The 17,907-nt window shown below is 39.4% G+C and overlaps 1 protein-coding gene across 6 annotated transcripts in view; it reads left to right on the top strand.

The window, feature by feature from the left end:
* Positions 1 to 17,907, top strand: part of AFG2A (AAA ATPase AFG2A) — a 159,914-nt gene that overhangs the window by 98,265 nt on the left and 43,742 nt on the right. Inside the window, exon 15 of one of the 6 annotated variants that reach the window (XM_085579311.1) lies at positions 1 to 17,907. This exon is cut by the window's left edge and continues 11,162 nt beyond it. The exons of the other annotated variants lie outside the window; for them this stretch is intronic. The gene's annotated coding sequence lies outside the window, so the exon portion shown is untranslated. 6 annotated transcript variants of the gene reach the window in all.

Below are 17,907 nucleotides of genomic sequence, written 5' to 3'. Positions count from 1 at the left end.
TGGCCTGTAACTGTTATGGAAGGAACAGGGAAAGGGAGGAAGTCAGCTTTGGTCATGACCCAGAAGATATTGGAAAGATTTTTGTTGACTTTATTATGCTTGAGGTCTGATCCTTGGAGTTAGTAAAAAAAAATCCAGGAAAGGAGAAAAAAACCCCAGAGGCTTGGAGAAGAATTTGTCATTTGATTGCTGTGTGAAACTATAGGGTTAGTTCAGAAGCAAGCATTTTAGCCCTGAGTAAGGAGAAATAATTTTGACATTTTTCATAAAAGAAAGCTTTGCTGTGTAACCATGATGTGAAAAACTTGGTGTCATGCACAGACACTCTACCAATTTATCAGGTTTTAAAATAATCTCAGGAATGGCAGAGTAGCTGGACTAAGGATTCACCTAGTTCAATTTGCAGTCTCTAGCAGTTACCAAAAACCAGATGGCTTAGAAAGAACACAGAATTACTTAAATTCCCAATTTGCTGCTCCTTGCAGGTACAGACCACCAGAACATTTATCAGGAATGTCACTACTTTTTCTCTCCTGTCTATTCGAGTAATTGACAAAATAGACACAACCAAATGATTTCTTGACTGAGAGAACTGCAAAACAAACAAAATAAGACCCAAAGGAAGCTTTCCACTAAGACTGAAAAATATAATTGGATGGCAGTGATGCAGTTTTAGCTTTGCCCATAAAAATGCTAAGTCACAACCCTAAGTTATTGTTTTACAACTCTGCCTGTTTTTTTTTTTTTATTATGAACATTGTCTTTGGCTGTTTTGTTTTCAAATAATGTTGCATCAGCTCTATTAATAAAGGTGCCCTCAGGGTATTTGCAGCTAGTGAGGTGATGTTCTGGGTACTGATTCAGCACCGAATAAGAAACTATTTGTTACCTTTTTGTTTGCAGCAGCAACAAGTTTTAACATTAAAGCATTACGGTATCTGATTGCCTACAGGAAAAGGGATATAATATTCACTTAGCAGCCAATGAGCGAATGATTAAAATCTTAAAAGCATTTAATAAGATGGAAACAGAGCAGGGCTGTTCTCTGGTGTAAAGTTACAGAAGAGGTTCACTGGGTCAGAGAAAGAGTATGGGAGATTGGATTTTTTTGTTGTCATTGAAAAAAATTGCAGTCTTACTTTTGCTGTCAAGTCAAGACAGCTCTGAGGGGAAAACCATAGATGAGTGATGGTATGTTAAAAACAGCACAAAACCAAACAAAAGAATTGGTTCCATACCTGTAATATGACCAAAACAAGTCATTATTATACAAAGATGTGCACACAGTTTCTATCCTGGCCATTAGTTAAAGCTGTAATAATTAGGGTGATGTAAACAGAATCTGAATTTAGGGAAATACTCAGCTGAAACTGCAGTTCAAGAAGTTGTTTAACCACAGGGACAGCCTTGTTGTCTGTGATAAGCTCTGCAGAGTCTGACAGCTGACTCTTGCTTACTTGTTCATTAATAAACAGACTGTTTTTAATGACATCTGAACACTTCAATAGTTCAATATATTGAAAGTGGTTTGTGCGTTTTGTGTTTGGCAAGCTCTCTCTGGAAAATGAGGTTATAATTGGTTCTTTAAGGACCTTAAATTGGCCAAAGATTCCTGCTAAATAATTTTTTATGAGCAGAGAGGGAGCCCAGGGCATGGTGTGCCCAGCATCCCAAGCACAGTTTGTGCTCAGGTCCCCAGGGTAAGGAGCAGTCTTAGAGACATCATAGATGAAATGGGGAGAAAAGGGCACTTTGGAAAGGTGAAAGTATCTCCATTTAATCCTCTATAGTTTGATGAAACTTTGCATCTCCTGAGTAAGTTGTACTGGAAGTCTAGGACTCCAGGAGTAGGGGGATGTATGCATATGAGAACTGCTAATATTTTCCAGGGGTTATTCTTCTCCAACTTCATGCTAAGGTTTGGAGGCAGAGAAATGGGGCAGTACAACTTGAAAGTTCCCAGGAATGCTGGAAAAGCCTTTGGATACCATGGTCTTCATCTGAAAGTGCTATTAAAATAAATTATGTGATATATTGAAAGGGGTTTCCTGACAACCCTGAACTGTTTCATTTTCTTCCATTTCCGTCTGTCTGCCCTGTAAAACTCGCAATTTTTGGGTACAGAAATTGGATTTGGGCAGAATAGGATCTTCCATTCATTCATTAGTTTTTCTGAATGATTTGATCCAGGCTGACAATTGCCTCACCTTACTGGAACATCCCTGCGCTGGTATCCTGGGCATGCAAACAAGTGTGAGCTTTGCAATCCATTTCTTGATTTTTCAGCTTTAAGAAAATAGCTTACTGAGATAAGAATCTAAATCCTGTCAATAAAATAAAAAAAAAATTAAAAAAAAAAAAGGAAAGGGGAGGCTGGGCTGACAGGTTTCTGTAACCCAGAAGTGAGGTGTTGGAAAGATTTTTCCCTTGTTCCTGTCTGTCTTCGCTGCCCTCACTCACCCTAAGGACTACAGCACTGCTCTCCCTCTCGTCATCAGTGTTGGTGGCGGCAGCCAGTCTGACCTGGAATGGAGCCGAGGCTCCGGAGATCTCCCCTCAGACCCGGAAATGTCAGGAATTCCCACCCTCATCCCGCTGTGTTTATTCAGGGCGCCGAGAGGCGGCTTCACCTCATGGCACTGTCAGGAGGCAGCCGGAGGCTTTTCCCCAGCGGTGCTTGTGGCTGGGGCTGGCTGAGCTTTGGACGCGCCATGCTCACTGTGTGCCTCAGGAAGGGGCAGGCTTCAGTGAGGGCTTTTCTTTAAGGCACGGCACAGATCAGGGCAGGGCGTTGGAAGGTGCCCAGTTGTCCCTGGCAGAAGCTTGGCTCCTCTCCTGAGCTGATTTGAGAGGCAGGTCTGTGCCTAAAGTTGTGTGAAATCCAGTGATGCGGACCCCAGGCAGTCTTACCTGGACTGGTCTTGGAAGGTGATTCCTTTCGCTGGAAAGCATCCATTTCTATTATCTGTGCAAAAGATGGTGTTGACATTGGTTCCACCCTGGAGATGACTGGGATTTAGTATTGCAGGCAGTGATGCAGTACCTCGTGCTTTAGGAGTCCTTGGTATGAAATGAGGCCTCATTATACTTTCCTTGATTCCTGTGCAGTTATTTCCACAAGGTCCATTTTTTCCTGGTAGATGGAAAAGCACAAGCACAGCTTGTAATGTTTAATTCTTAGTGAAAAGCCTGCCCTCAAAACCAAAAGCTTTTCATTTTCCTCTAACTTAATTGAGAATATTCTCAGTACTATGGCCTTTATTTATTCTCAATAACTCAGTTTTAGAATAAAATTTGTTTTACTGGTATTAGTTGGTAAAGAATCTCCATCTATGTTTTGGGAAGACAAATATGCATACCTGTATGGATGTCAGATAACATCATTGGAAAATTTGAGAAAATAATTTGAATATTGGTGAGGAATATAATTTCAGATGATTTGTGTGAAAGAGACTGGTGGAAAATGTCAGTGAAGACAGGAAGATCAAGATGTTAAACAAATATGGGAAGAGGGTTGGGATTGGGCTGGAGGGAGTGAAGAGTGAGATTTTTTTAGGATGATAGAAACCAGGGGTGTGTTTCATGGAATAAGGGGTCAGAGACTAGAATAGAAGGAAAGATGGATGTGGATTTGAAGGACATGCACAGATGAGTTGAATGAGTTCAAAAGGACAAGAAGAAGACTGAAAAGAGATGGAGGAGACTGGATGAGCAAAGGGAAACTGCAGCTGGGACAGAAATGCAAGAGGAAAGACTTGGAGATATAAATGTTGATGGAAAGTGGAAAGCTGAAAGTATTGTATTTTTATATTTTCTATGGGAAGAAAATTTCCAGGTTATAGGTGGGAAGGAAGTAGAGGCAAGCAGGAGCAGCGAATGAAAAGTTGAAGAAACAGACTTAGGATTTTGTAAGTTCCTTTTACTTAAGTGGGAGAAACAGAGCTGACTGAGCTAAGATTGTGGCAAAAGTAACAGTGTAATGGAGGGCATCAGCCAACTCTTGAGACTTCCAGGCCAGATGATCCATAGCACAAGAACAGGAGCAGAGGAAATGGGTGTTGGTTTATTTGGAACATGCAGGTCTCATGCCAGGTGGTTGGTTATCAGTGTGTCAGTGAATATAGACAGTGTTTCTTAGTCACTGTTTAGAAAATTGTTGCTCTGAAAAAGCTTCAACCATATTGTCCTCTTACAAAAGTTATTCCTGTCCTAACATGCTGTGAGCTGGCAGGAGAAGGTGTGACTGTTCCTGCACTGTCTGGAATTTGGACAGTTTTTGGCTGTAACCTCTCAAGTAAAGGTAACAATAACAAGAAGTCATTGGCTTATTGTTTCTTTCTTCAGCTATAAATTACAGACTTTGGGTTGTACTGTCAGGAATTTAGAGCTGGAAGCAAGTTTCTGCCACCTTGTTCCATTTGTGTTTTAAATCTTATGTGATGAGTAATAGAAAGAACAAGCATTCGAAGTGAAGCAGGATTGAGGTAGAGAGGTTTTTAGAATTTTCAGCAGGACTCTACTGGGGCAAGAGGAGATGCAGGTTAATAGAGTTCAAGGAGTTGTGCTCAGAACCTTGCCATTGCATAAACCAACAAAATCAGGAAAATTATTGTTGGGATTTCTTTGTTCCCATCTACTGCTGAAGTCCGAACTACCTGCCTTTACCCATAGATTGCTCTATGGCAGTGACATAAGTTGTAAGAGTTTGTAAGAACTCAGGAATTGCTTGAGACCTATGAAGGTTAAAAAGCTGCATAAATGTAAGACTAGAAGTGAAAACCTGTATGCTAGTTCTAATTTGACCACAAAATTGCTATGATGCAATTTTGTGACAAACCACTCTGAGTCTGTTCTCCTTAATTTCCACACCTGTAAAACTCTGATCCTTGTTTCACAGAAATGTAACAAATACAAGCTGTTGCTGTTATTATTACAGTATTTTGAAGATGTAGAGTGATAAATTATTAGGCTTAACATGTGGTACTGCTTGCCTGACAGAAAATCAGAGAAGCTGTGGATGCCCCATCCCTGGAAGTGGCCAAGGCCAGGCTGGAGCTCTGAGCAACCTGATCTAGTGAATGTCATCCCTTCCCATGGCAGAGGTTAGAACTAGGTGATCTTTAACATGAGGCTTTCTCTGATTCTGTGAATATCAGCTGTAAATCAGCAGGTTGAGAAAGGCTGTAGCTTTGAGTCCTTGTCAGTGCTCCATTGAGGGCATGGATCTGTGTGGGTGCTGGGTTTGGGGACAGCATGATAAAAGCAGAGCACCAAGAGGTCCTCAGGTGGTTTCTAGAAGTATAGATGTTGGGGGTTTTACCTTTTTGCCTTCCTGTTCCTCCCTCAGAGGAAGCATTTTCTGCTGATTTTCCTTTCCAGTAATGATGCATTTCTGTGTGTTTTGTGTGAAGTTGCAAATGAAAGTGCAGTTGTTTTGGTTTTTTTTTTTGTCAGGGGTCTGGCTTTCACACTCCCTCTCTCTCCAAGTCCAGGCCTGCAGTCTGTCCGCTGCATATCTGATTCATTTTAGTTCCTCCAGGGATGTGTTTGTATAACCTTTTAATACCAGAGACCTGGGTGACCTTGGCATAACACCATGAATCACATATGGGAAATGTAAAGTTAGCAAAAAGAAATGAAGTAAGCGTAGTTACGGTCAGAAAAGCAATTGTACAGATCTCATCTTAGGCAGCAGATAGACTTCCTGTGTATGTTTTGAGTTGTCTCTGCTGACTTTCCTGACAAAAAATGAACTCACAGAGATCTTATTTGGCTCTCAAAACCCAAGCTGATTTTGCAGGCTGATAATTAGTGTGTTTCTGTGAGCATATTTATATACATGTTGAAAACCGACTGTATCTAATTTAGATCCTATTGAGAGACACAAGACAGGGACATCCATGGTGTGATTTCTGTTATATTTATTTATACAGATTTCTAAAACTCATTAAGAGTGCATTCTGCACTCTGGACTCATGACACATAAATCTACATGTGTTTCACTAATTTATTATTTTATATAAAGATCTGCTCAGCACATCTTAAATCAGAGCTGCACACACCCAACAGTGAAATCAGCAAGTCTGTAGCCACATAAATCTCTCCAGCCTGTGTCCATCTCCTCTTTGGAGTTCAATTGCAGTTTGAGCACAAGATCATGTGAGGCACATCTTGGATTGCAGGCACTCAAGAGCGAGTTATTCCCGAAACAATTTTTTGAAAATTGCTTTTCCTGAAAGGACTCTTCTTTTTGTTTCTTTCCCCTTGTCCTCCAGCTGAAGAAATGTTATTAGCAACTGTGCTGAAGGTGTCTCAGAAAATTGCCTGAGCTGTAGTCATTCCTCTAGGTAATAAAGATATTTCATATAATACTATATCATTAATTCAGTATGATGTGACCTCACTGTAGGGGAAACTCTCAAAAGTACTTTGCTGAGTCTTTTTCAGAGTAGAGGGCCTGACTTGTCACTGGAAATGTGAAAGAATCACATATTTGAGACTCACACTTCTAAAGCACCTTGAAAAATCTTGCAATGCAATATGAAATTCAAATACACATTCCAAAACTGACTTAAGTATTCATGTTTTATGATTTATTCTTGTTAAGCAAACTATGGTCATTATTCCAAAGATCCCTGCTGGCTTTTTGGTGGAATGCTTTAGAGAAAAAAAGATATAAAATAGCAGAAAATACTATTGCTTGTCATATTTTCCCCCTGCCTTTGCCTCCCTCCAGGTGAGAAGTTCATTTTCTTTGACAAGGCTATGTAGAACATTTCCTGCATGTCACATCCAATATTCATTTGAATTTAAATGATTAACGAGTTGTTATTTTGGTAAGTCAGCAGATTTCTTTTTTAATTAGAAAGCAAATAAAGGCACTAGCATCTGCAGGGTCCTTAAGAAGTTCACAGCCTGTCTCCTGTCCGATAGCAAGAGAGGGAGAGGAGCTGACCCCTCACCACCTGGCCAAAATATCATGGTGTCTTTGCCTTTCCAAAGAGAAAAGTCCCTAGGTAAGAGTAGCCAGCTGCACCCTTCCCCACCTTGGCCATTTCTTTTCTCTCTTAAGGACCAGTTGTTATTGCCTCTCAGCAAGAGGTGGGACAAAAGTCTGTCTTTCATTGGTAGTTTTTCCTTGTATGAATGAAGGGAGGCAATCGTTAATTTTCCTTCCTCTGAATGAAGCTCAGATTTTCAACTATCCCTTAATTTTATATAATACTTTAATTTTATGCTCTATGATTGCCCTCTTGGCAGTACAATCCTTCATACTCTATTGCACAGTATTTATTCTTCTTTGGAAGTCGGTGTGTTTTCATCTCATAATTGGCCCTCATTATCCAGGCCCTGCTGCAGGAGGAGCTTCGTATTTCTGAGAAATATTTGGAGCCAGTTGGCAACTAAGGCACCCCAACATAGTTAGCAGGGAGAGATATGGCCTCACTTAGGCACAAGTGTGAGAGCCTACGTGTAACTGGAAACATTTGTTTTCCTGCTGTTTGTGAATTACTGCCAAGAAAGGAGCATCAAACAGTGCTGTCATACCTTTTGATGTTTCTCCCTTGGTCTTAAATCAGGCTCTGATGTTAATTAGTTTGGTGGGGTGGGTTTGGGTTTTTTTTAGTCATTTAATGATGAGTATTAGAGTATATATAAAACAATTTTCTTTGCTTGCACCAAAACATTGCAGACTGAGATGCTACTTGAGGTTTAGAGAGGCAATGTGAAAGCCAGGGCTTTACACAAAAACTTAGTAACAGACAGAACAGATATGAGTACAAATTCTTTAGCAGCTTATGGGTCTGTAGTTGCAACCAAATGTTGATAGGAACTGAAAAGTTCTTTCAGTAGCTTCTAGAGAGCTGGGAGCCACCCAAGGCAAAAGGTTAACAGGTGGCACAGGGTTTGTAAAGCCCTACCAGCAAATATCTGTGTTCAATAACTTGGGTTTATTCTGAATCTTTCAGTATTTCTTTCTTGATGCAAATTTCCCCTCATCCTTGGAGCACCCTTTGTTTTCACAGAGTTTTGCACTTTCTGTAGCCTTATATGGAGTATTTGTGTTGACTAGAATTTCTCTAAATAAGCCACTATAGAGAATAACCTTTAAGCAAAGAATGGTCATTCCAAAAGATTAAACAGTAATAACCTGATTAAAATGATAAAAGAACCCACATGACAGCCTAATTACATACATTTATCTTATGACTACACAAAATAAAATTGTATTCACTGTACTTCTGTACTCTGAGAATATGTATTTTCATATAGAACATATCAAACAGTTTAAAATATTGCACCTGTTTAATATCTGTTGTTACATTAGCATTTCGCCACTAGTCAGATTTTTTAAATAGTGTTTGTTCTTAGTTATGCTGTTGATTATATATTATAATTCAATATCCAGAGGCCACAATAATTTTGTAGGGTGTTAAGGGATACACAAATAAGATGATAATTTCATTGGTGTAAAAGCACATCATGCTAAATGGTTCTGGGTTTTCTCACATATTTACCTTGGGTTTGTAATGGTGTTGATGAGGGTAAAAATAAATGTTCCAATGGTGAAGAGCAAAAACGGAATAATCTAAGCTACCCAAACTGTTTTTTTATTTACTGTGAGGTTGGAACAGGCTTGCCAGGGATCTGGTGGATACTCCATCCCTGGAAATGCTCAAGGCCAGGTTGGATGGGGCTTGGAGAAACCTGGTCTGTGGAAGGAGTCTCTGCTCATGGCAAGGGGGGGTTGGAACTACATGGTCTTTTAGGTCCCTTCCAACTCAAATTGAAATTATATTATTTCCTTTATAGTCTTTTGCACTTTTATAGTCAATTGCCACTTTAAAGGCAAAAATAATTTTATTTAGGTATCTCTTCTAATGAAAAAAAGAATTTGAGCTTGAACTGCCCTATCAGTGGTGTGTGCAGTGATTAATGCCAGGACAAGTATCTGTGTGGAACCCCAGTTCACTGAGGTTCCCTTAAAATATAATATTATATATATATATAATATAATAATCAGACCCTTAAAATATTCATGGTCATGACACAAGTCTGACTTACCCTCCTCTTAAACAAGAAAGAAGAAAAGAAGAAAAGAAAACACTGGAATGTTCTAAAAAGAAGTTTCTTTAGGCCCTGGTCTCACATGATTATGCCATTGCTTCTCACCAACAGAGAAACCAAGACCCTAAATATTTTGTATAAGTCTTTCATCAAAGTGAGTACATTCCTGAGAAGTATTTTTTGGGTGTAGCAAAATTATTGATTTTAGTTCTAAATCAGTCTATGAAGGCAAATTATTATCATCATTAATCAGTTGAATATTTCAAGATTAGGTGTCTAGAGGTTTGGCAGGGACAACATTTTGCCTTCACTGGGAGATTATGAATTTTGAGTGTTGCCCTCTTTAAAGCCTTTAGAAGCTTTTGCCTGTGTAATGTTTTCCTGAGACTGGGAGAGAAGTGCCCTAAGTATAGCTAATTATTTACTTTCCTCATCAAAGGTGAGCAATACTTCTTCTTTGGGTGAGTATGTGACTTACCACACTTACCTGTATCTGTATCTGCTGTCTTTCCCCTCTTAAATATTTTAAGTAGAGATAGTGGAATGTGAACATGCTTCCGGATCTATCAGCTGGAATGTCAATTTGCTGGGAAAAGAAATAAAATATACCTTAAAAGAAGCCATAGCTGATTCTGAGATTGTCTTTGCTGACAAGATAGGATGGCACACCCATGCAGCCTGCCTTTGTAAAGCTGAAGTCCTAGACGCTTTTTAGAATTGTTCTAGGTGACCTAGATAGTGCTGTCTGGATCAGTTACAGGAATCTTTATAGTGATGATTCTTTGACCATTGGGACCATTGTCTGCTTCAAACTTCCTGCATGTCAACAAAAACCACTTGTTTTTCTCTAGGAAAACTGACAGGACATTCTCTTACCACAGTCTTTGGTTTTGCCCATACCAATATTGTTGGGTTTTTTTTACTGTGTTTGGTTTAGAAACTCTCTCACACCTTGCACAGTAGAGGAGAGACTTCAAAGTTCTGTGTTGTGTGTACCTTTTCTTACCTTTTTGAAAGTTCTGCCCAGAATTGGGTGGATTTTACTTCTAGTAAACTTTATTTTCTACACATGACAGGGTCTGGCAGCTAAATTAAACAGTTGTCATTGGGTGTGATCCATTCCAGCATGGCTGACACTTTGGTTTTGTCACCCCTGTCACTCAGAGGACTGAAAGTTGAGAGTGGGGCACCCAGAGGTGTAGGGGAAGTATGGAGAGTGACAGCATCCTTGTAGCTGGGTATCAGGTGGCTGAACAAATTGGAGACAACTGATGTAGAAGTCAAAACTGGGAAAATCAAGCAGATGGATCTTGTAAGGGGCACTTTAAATGTCACAGAGAATCTAGATTACTCTGCACACTTATGAAATCAAAACAGAGCGGTGAAACCCAAAGGCATGGTATAATCTTCATTTTCCTCTGCTGAGTGGCTCACCTAACAGACTGCTACTGTTTTATTAGTTCCAGTGGTAGATGTCTGTATTGATATTTCACATAAAAAACTGTATCATTCCATATGGTGAAAGGGGTTTTCTACTATGCTTCCTTTCCTAAAATGTCACATGGGAAAAATTCCCATAAATAATGTTGTTTTCACCCAAACAATGTTCATACTAGAAATGGTTTTTCTTTCTCATAATATAAAACAAGTTGGATAAGTCTGGAAAATGTTGACCTAGTTCTCTCATGTGAAAAAAAAAAAAAAAAAAGGCAAAGGGAAAACCTCAGAAATGAACAATATAGTTAATTCCACATGGATCTCCTTTTGTATTTTTATATATGAAACAGCATTATGGGCAATAGTAAATAGGCTTTTAATGTGCCAGGAATTTAGCCTCAGGTATTTGGCTGCTCTCCCACGTCCTGCTTCTACTGTTCTATCAAACCATACAAGGATAACCCATCCCTGTATGCTGTGTGTGGATGATAGCAGAGATTTCAGGGTGACATGTTCAGGCAGTAGGGAAGGTTGGGCATATTCCCTGGAGGAGCTCTAGGATGTGCTTTTCAGTGGAATTTAAAGAATAGGCACTGTTACTGTGTTCAATCCTTCAGAATAATTTTCAGTAAAATATTAGCAATAATATTCATGCTCAAAAAAATTATACAAGAATGGCTAGCCTGGATAGAAAGAGATACTTTTTGGGAGGTGCTGTTGTAGTTAAAAAAAAAAATCATCTTTTTCTATGAATAATCAATGTTTCAGATTGTTTTTTTTTTTTAACAGAAATTAATGTTTTCTTTGGTAGCCAGTTGGGGTTTTACAAGAGACATCTGGTCATGGAAGGATATACTTTGGTTTGGAAATGCTCTTGTTGTGCTTGCAGAACATGTTCCCACCAAAGTTTATGGCATCCAGGCAGAGCCCCAGGGAGATACCATATGACCATTTCTGAGCCTTTAACTTGCTTTTCTGACCCAAAAGTTTTTAACCTAAAGTTTTTCCCAGAAAATGAAGAGTCGCAAAACCTGTGCCGGTGTTCATTCCAATTCACTGTCAAGCTGCTGTGCTGTTTGGGGCAGATCCTTCCAAGAGCTGCTTTTGTGTGTGAATCCTATTGACATCTTTGACTCTCTTGATTTACCTTAATATAAAATACTCTCTCTTTCTGACAGCTTCTATTACCTTCTTCCTCCTGTGCTTCTCTCTTGCTTTACTCTCATTCCTTCCGCTGTGGTCTGGCCCCAGCTCCAGGTGCTTTTCCTCTGTGCTGGAAACAATTAATGCTGGTTTAGTTTTTAGCTACAATTCCTCCTCGGTAAGTAAGCTCTTTAACCTGGGCTTTAATTCCCTGGAGCAGGGTAGAGCCGTCTGTAATCCTTGGGTGTTGATCACAGTGAGTTAGAGATAATTTCCAAAGTCTGGAGTTCCCTGTTGGCCAGGAGGACTCAATGATGGGATAATGAGTAAGATTCAACAACCCAAGTTTTAGGATTTTGAGGTTATATAAATTTGCTGATTCATATGATGAGAAAGCCACTGGCCACTGTTTAATTTCTGGGATCAGCATCTGCTGATGTAAATATTAGAGTGCCAGGAAAGAGGAGCTGCAGTGGTTTACAGCAGAAGGCTGGGGCTCTAATGTCTTAATAAATGTAAGTGTCCATTGTTACAGTGATTCTCCCTTTGCTGGACTCATCAGTGAAGAATTTGGAAAGGTAGTGGAAGGGTACTGCAAATAATAATCCAAACTCTCAAAAAAGATATTTCTAGTCTATTATAGAACTGACTATGAGCAGTCCAGCTGAGCTTGATGCATAAAAACACAGTATGTGTGATATGTAAACTATGTGTATTATTAAATCTCATTAAAATGATTGCTGCTGTAGAAGAGATTTTTGTCTTTCAAAAAAAAACCCCAAAACAAAACCAACACATGATGTAGTTTCCTGTTAGAATAATGAAAATTCTAGAGATTAACAGCTACTTTTCTACTTCATACATTTAAAAGCACCACTTGAACTCATCAGTTATATATGGTATATATATTCTCTCATCAGTTATAAATGGTATTTGAATAGCTTTTTTTCTGAGTTAATTGTCAGATTTTTAGAGCTCACTGTTAATTCAGATTCGTTTGGAGAGATTTTTCAAAAGTGGAGCAGGTATTTCAAGAGTGCTAGAAAACAGGGTTGGAAATCTGATCAGGTCTTCAATTCCATGGTTTTCTCTAAATATTTTACAGCTGCTTGTAGCCTCTTCTAACTGATTTTCATTAGTTTTATTACTCCAGTCCATTCCTGCCAAGCATGCTGCAGACTCTGGTGTTGGTGAGGTGATTTGCAGGCAGAGATTCTGTGCAAGGGCCTTGTCAGTCTGATTCCTGATAGGACCAGCTCCTCATTAAACTCCCCTAGGAATAGTGCAGAAGGAACTGCATGTACATTGCCCTGTAAATAAGACATTGTAATTAATGTAAAATGACTCACAGAGAATAATTTTCTTTGATAATCATGCCATTATTTAACAATAATTCTTGTGGGTTTACTTTTAAGTAGCTTCTCGTAAGGAGTGTATATGCCCACAGGTACTGTTTAAAAGCTAGTTGGGTAATTAAACATTTTTGCTATAGTTGTTACCTCTTACAGCTGCTTCACTAAAATTATTAAGAAAGAAAACCTGGAGAAAAAACCATCAGGAAATATGTAATTGAAAAAAGTCTGACTTAATTAAAAAGAAAATACAAGTAGGAAGTTAAAGGAGCTGTCTCTGATACAACTTGGATGTGTCAAGTTTTGTTTCATCAGTATGAATAGTAATATCATGTATTACGATAATTTAGCATCCATTAGTATACAGTAAAGGATTGAAATTTAGAAGGCATTTTTATTTTATTCCAGGCTTGCCAAGTTGTAATTAAAAAATGAGTGAGAAATCATCCTTTTGATAAATTCAGTACAGTTTTGCAGTGATTGTTGTAAAGGTGATGGGGATTTTTTTTCTCTTATCTTTGCTCTCCTCCAGTCACAGGTAGGGATGTAGCTTGTTTCTGTCAGCCTGGCTGAGCTGGTTTGTGAATACAGAACTGAGAGGAGGGAGATGGACACTTCATTATGAAATCCCAGCAATTTGTAGACAGGTAAAGCCTGGTGCTTGAGAGAGCTCCTAGAGCTCCCTGGATTTCTGCAGATAGAGTGTTTCCCTGTCAATGGCTGGCATTTTTGCCAGGTAGAGGACCAGGGATGCTCACCTGGCAGAGCCCTGCAGTTCTGCACAGCTGTGGGCAAACAGGCTTTTGTCCATCCTAGGACTGCATTTGTATAAGGAAATAAAATATCAAGGATTGTGCAACTCTGCATTATGAGCAAGGAATGGGAGGATTTTTCCTATGAAAAGGGTGGGATGAAAAAGCCATGGTCACTGCGAGATTCATTTCCATCCTCTCAGCCCCCTGAAGTTTTTGTCTGTGGATGTTTGCACTCTCAGAGGGGCTAAAAAATGTTATATTGGCTAATAAATCTTCCAGGAATATTGAAACCCTGTGAATTTTGGAGCACTCATATCGGGCTGTATGCAGGTATACCAGACGTGGGGGTAAAAGCTGCAGAGATTCTGAGTGCTGCTGTTGGAGACTGTCTGTGCCACTGAGGGGGTCTCCAGCACAGACCCCATCACCCATCTGTGTAGATTATTGTGATCTGGCTTTTTTTTTTTAAATTCACTTACCTTTGAATGCTGGCAGTTCTGAAGTTACAGTTGAAGAATGGAAGGTTTCTGAGCTTTTAAACTGTGTTCTCTGTTATACAAGTGGTAGTTTTGAAATAACAGCCTGTGAAAAAGAGATGTTAAGTGTGTTTGCAAAGGGGAGATTTGAATTGTGCATTAACTGAATTTTAACTTGCCCTAAGCAGATGAAAAGTTGTAGTTTTGTCAAAATCTGACAGTCATAATCCTCAACTCTGTCCAGGGAGCAAGTTATTTCCACTTAAATTTTAATTGTCTTCATTTTTGTGTTTAAAATGGAGCTTGATTCATTGTCAGCACCGTTTGTGACCATTTTGATTGTGTTCATTGCGAAAGAAGGTTAATTTTCTGGCACAGATTTACCATAGAATAATTTTTGTATGCATGTGCTATTGGTACAAAAATATTATATCTTTGCATCACCAGAAAGAACCTAAAACTCTTGATTTTTCCATCAGAGCATCTTGAGCAAAATGAGATTCTCTGTTCCCCTCCTGCATATTCTGGCCTTCAGCCAAAGCATGGCTTTATGAATTCAGAAACTTGAAGAATGAATATAATTTTGAAAGCTAAATAATATGTGGGAGGAAATGTCGGTAGTTTTGAAGCTCTTGTGTTAGAAATGTAGCTATGTGAAGTAGGATTTTTTTTCCCTTTAAATTCCTTTGATAAATCTTAACCCTGGAGCCCAAGAGTTGTCTCTATTCAAAGGGCAATTTGTATTTCCTCTTGGTTAGAGGGCAGCTTTGAATACTGATGGCCCTGTGAAGTAAGTTAGAGTAATTTAAATTTTAAATGTCTCAGTGCCGGTCCCTGCAATTTGCAAATGCTTCGGGAAGTTCCAGATCAATAAAAAATCGAGGTAGGTGTCTCCCTACGAGCCACATCGCCCTTGGGCAACATCGGGCTCTGGGCACCCCATTCCTGAGCTGTATCCTGAACTGGGCTATTGTCTGTCTTAAATGGTATGTCGAGAGGAGTAATCAGATAGTTATGTTAAATTGACTACGGTTTGAATCTTCCTCTGAACAGTGATCAGAGCCCAAGATAAAGCTGGTGGTTCAAAGTGACTCCCTGGCAAGTCACTTAAGCTTTCAGGATCAAACACTGCTAAATTCCGGGAAGACCTTAGCATGAACACTGAAGATATTTCCTGTTTCCACGTTGCAATAACTTACCACTGGGATTCGGTAGGAAAAACACAACGTTTCTTTTAAATAATGAAACAATCAAGTATTTTATCTAACACTTTGCAGTTCCCAGGTGCTGAAGAGGGGGATTCTGTGACACTGGCAACAGGACGGGAATGTTACAAGTTGTATTAGCTGACAAAATGCCCAACTCGGGTTATGGCAAGAACTTCTTTATGCTTTGAAATTGCTTATGGTTTCCAAAATCTGCATTCTATAAGGAGAAGAGGCTTGTTCACTTAGGAAACTCACACCAATTTGGGCACCTGTAAACTGAAGGGGAGTAAACGTCCCTCAACACTTGACAAGAAAGTGTAGCTGAAGGAAAAATCCACCTCAGGAGAGCAGCGTGGCTTCTTTTGAGCCTTTCTGCCCGACAGCTTCATAGCTGGCACATGAACGCAGCTTTCCAGACAGCCAAGAACTAATAAATCATAGTTGGTTTATATATGTAAGAGTTGTTGAAATTATGCAAATCAAGTATTCAAACAGACCCTTTCAGGGGGAAAACCCAATTTCTGTGAATCATGCTACGAGTAAATGCAGTCTGAAATGAGATCCGTTGTTGACTGTATCAAAGGAGCATGAACAAGTGTTAAAAGGGTGATAGGAAAACACTTTGCCAGCATAGCTTACACCTCAGGAGACTTCCTCAGGAAATAAACTAGATATTTGCAACAAGAAGAGAAGGAAACAAGCAATGATAATATTAAACAGCTGAGTAGAGCAATGATCTCTAAATCTTGGCAAAGAAATAAGCTGTAAGTAGACCATCATAAAGCTCACAGCAGAGAGGGAAAAGCAACACAAAGGGAGAGCTGTGAATGAATATGGATTCAGAAAATGGCAAAAGAAAAGGTAAAGGTAACTGAATTTCTAGTTGTTAGAAAAGTGCAATTAAGGAGGGAAAAATACCAACAAAGAAGAAGAGCAGAAATTAAAGATGGCCTGAGCTGCTGTAGTAATTAATATGATTCTGTGCTTTTTTTTTTTTTTTTTTTTTTCTGGAGAAGTCTCCTATGGTATTTCAGGCAGGATAAAGGAATTAGTTGAAGTTCAGTAGAACAGAAGGTCATATGCTGACCAAATTTAATCATGCCCATAGCTCAACTAAACCCTTCTTTGAAACACCTCCCCCAGTGTTCTAAAATCTAGATAGTACACTCCAGATTTTAGAGGTATTTGAATCTGTCCATCAGGACTGGTACTGTAGCATCTTGAAATGCCTGGATATGTTAAGAGAAATTCATTGAGGCTTTAGTCAAGGTGCAGCTTTGCTGATTGAAGTACAGCTTGACTGGATGAATACTCATTCCTGTAGACAAGTAGAGCTGCAATCTTTCACCCCTGATGTTTGGAGCCACTGTTCATTTAAGTGGGAGATAAAAAGGGTAACTCCTGTAGGACATACATTATGTTACTTAACAAAAACCATAGCTGGGTTGTTTTCCAGAAGACACAGGCAAAAGAAGGGGGGGGGCGGGGGGGAGGAAGAAAAGTAAAAAGAGAAGGTGAGCTAAAAATCAAAAAGACTTAATGAGAACCACAGTAATTTTCAGGTCTGATAATGCAATGCAAAAATAAGCAAGATGCAGACCAGGCATCCACTTTGCATGGCAGTAAGATGAGGATGGACAGGAAGTCCAGAAGGACATAGTGGAATATATCAATGTGGCAGCCGCTATATTGACCAGCATGAAGAAAATGTAGGTGTTGATAATCCACTATTTAAAACCAATGTAGGAGTCTTCCACTGAATTTCTGTTTCCACCTTAACAGTTGGATGTGTAAAGCTGGAAATCCACCAAAGGTACAGACAGACATCTAAAAGCTTTTGAAATTAAATGCCTTGGGGAAATAGTAGGTATTAAATGGAATGAATTTATAACAAATACTGAGATTGGTCGGGGAGTTGAACAAGACTTAATCTCCTAAATTATCCAGAAATGAAGATGGAAATATCTAGGATATGTGGTAAGAATGAAGCCAGATCTGATGCCAGACTGTCTGCCATGGCAGGAATGCCTTCAGGCTGACTGTAGAACATGTAAAAGGGACTGACCAAAACAATTCCTCTATTGGAAAGTGCTGAGAGTCAGAAACATCACAGGTGGCTTCACAAAGTGGGGGACAGTCAAGGAGAAAGCCAGATGGACAACAATCAGCAGGGTCCTGCATTTGTTTGATGGAACTCTTGGCAGCATAGGGAAAAAAATGTGAGTTCAGTGGCACCAAATGTTTTCCTCTAATATTTCACGTCTGCTAGGGGCTATAAATGCTTGGCAGACTTGCAGAATGATTTCAGGACTTTTATCAGCAACGCTGCAGTCCTGATGAGCTGAAAGGACGTATTTTAACCCCAGAGTTGCAGCTCTCTCTGTCGCTTGCAGCTGGCAGCTGCAGTGAGCTCTGTAATTTATGTAAACCCTGCACCACCCATAAGACTCCAAGATCAACACACAAA

Source organism: Lonchura striata, chromosome 4 (assembly GCF_050655825.1).
Source record: "Lonchura striata isolate lonStrDom1 chromosome 4, ASM5065582v1, whole genome shotgun sequence".
Classification (NCBI taxonomy): domain Eukaryota; kingdom Metazoa; phylum Chordata; class Aves; order Passeriformes; family Estrildidae; genus Lonchura; species Lonchura striata.
The sequence above is the reverse complement of the archived record's forward strand: the minus strand, read 5'-3'. Positions and strand labels throughout refer to the sequence as shown.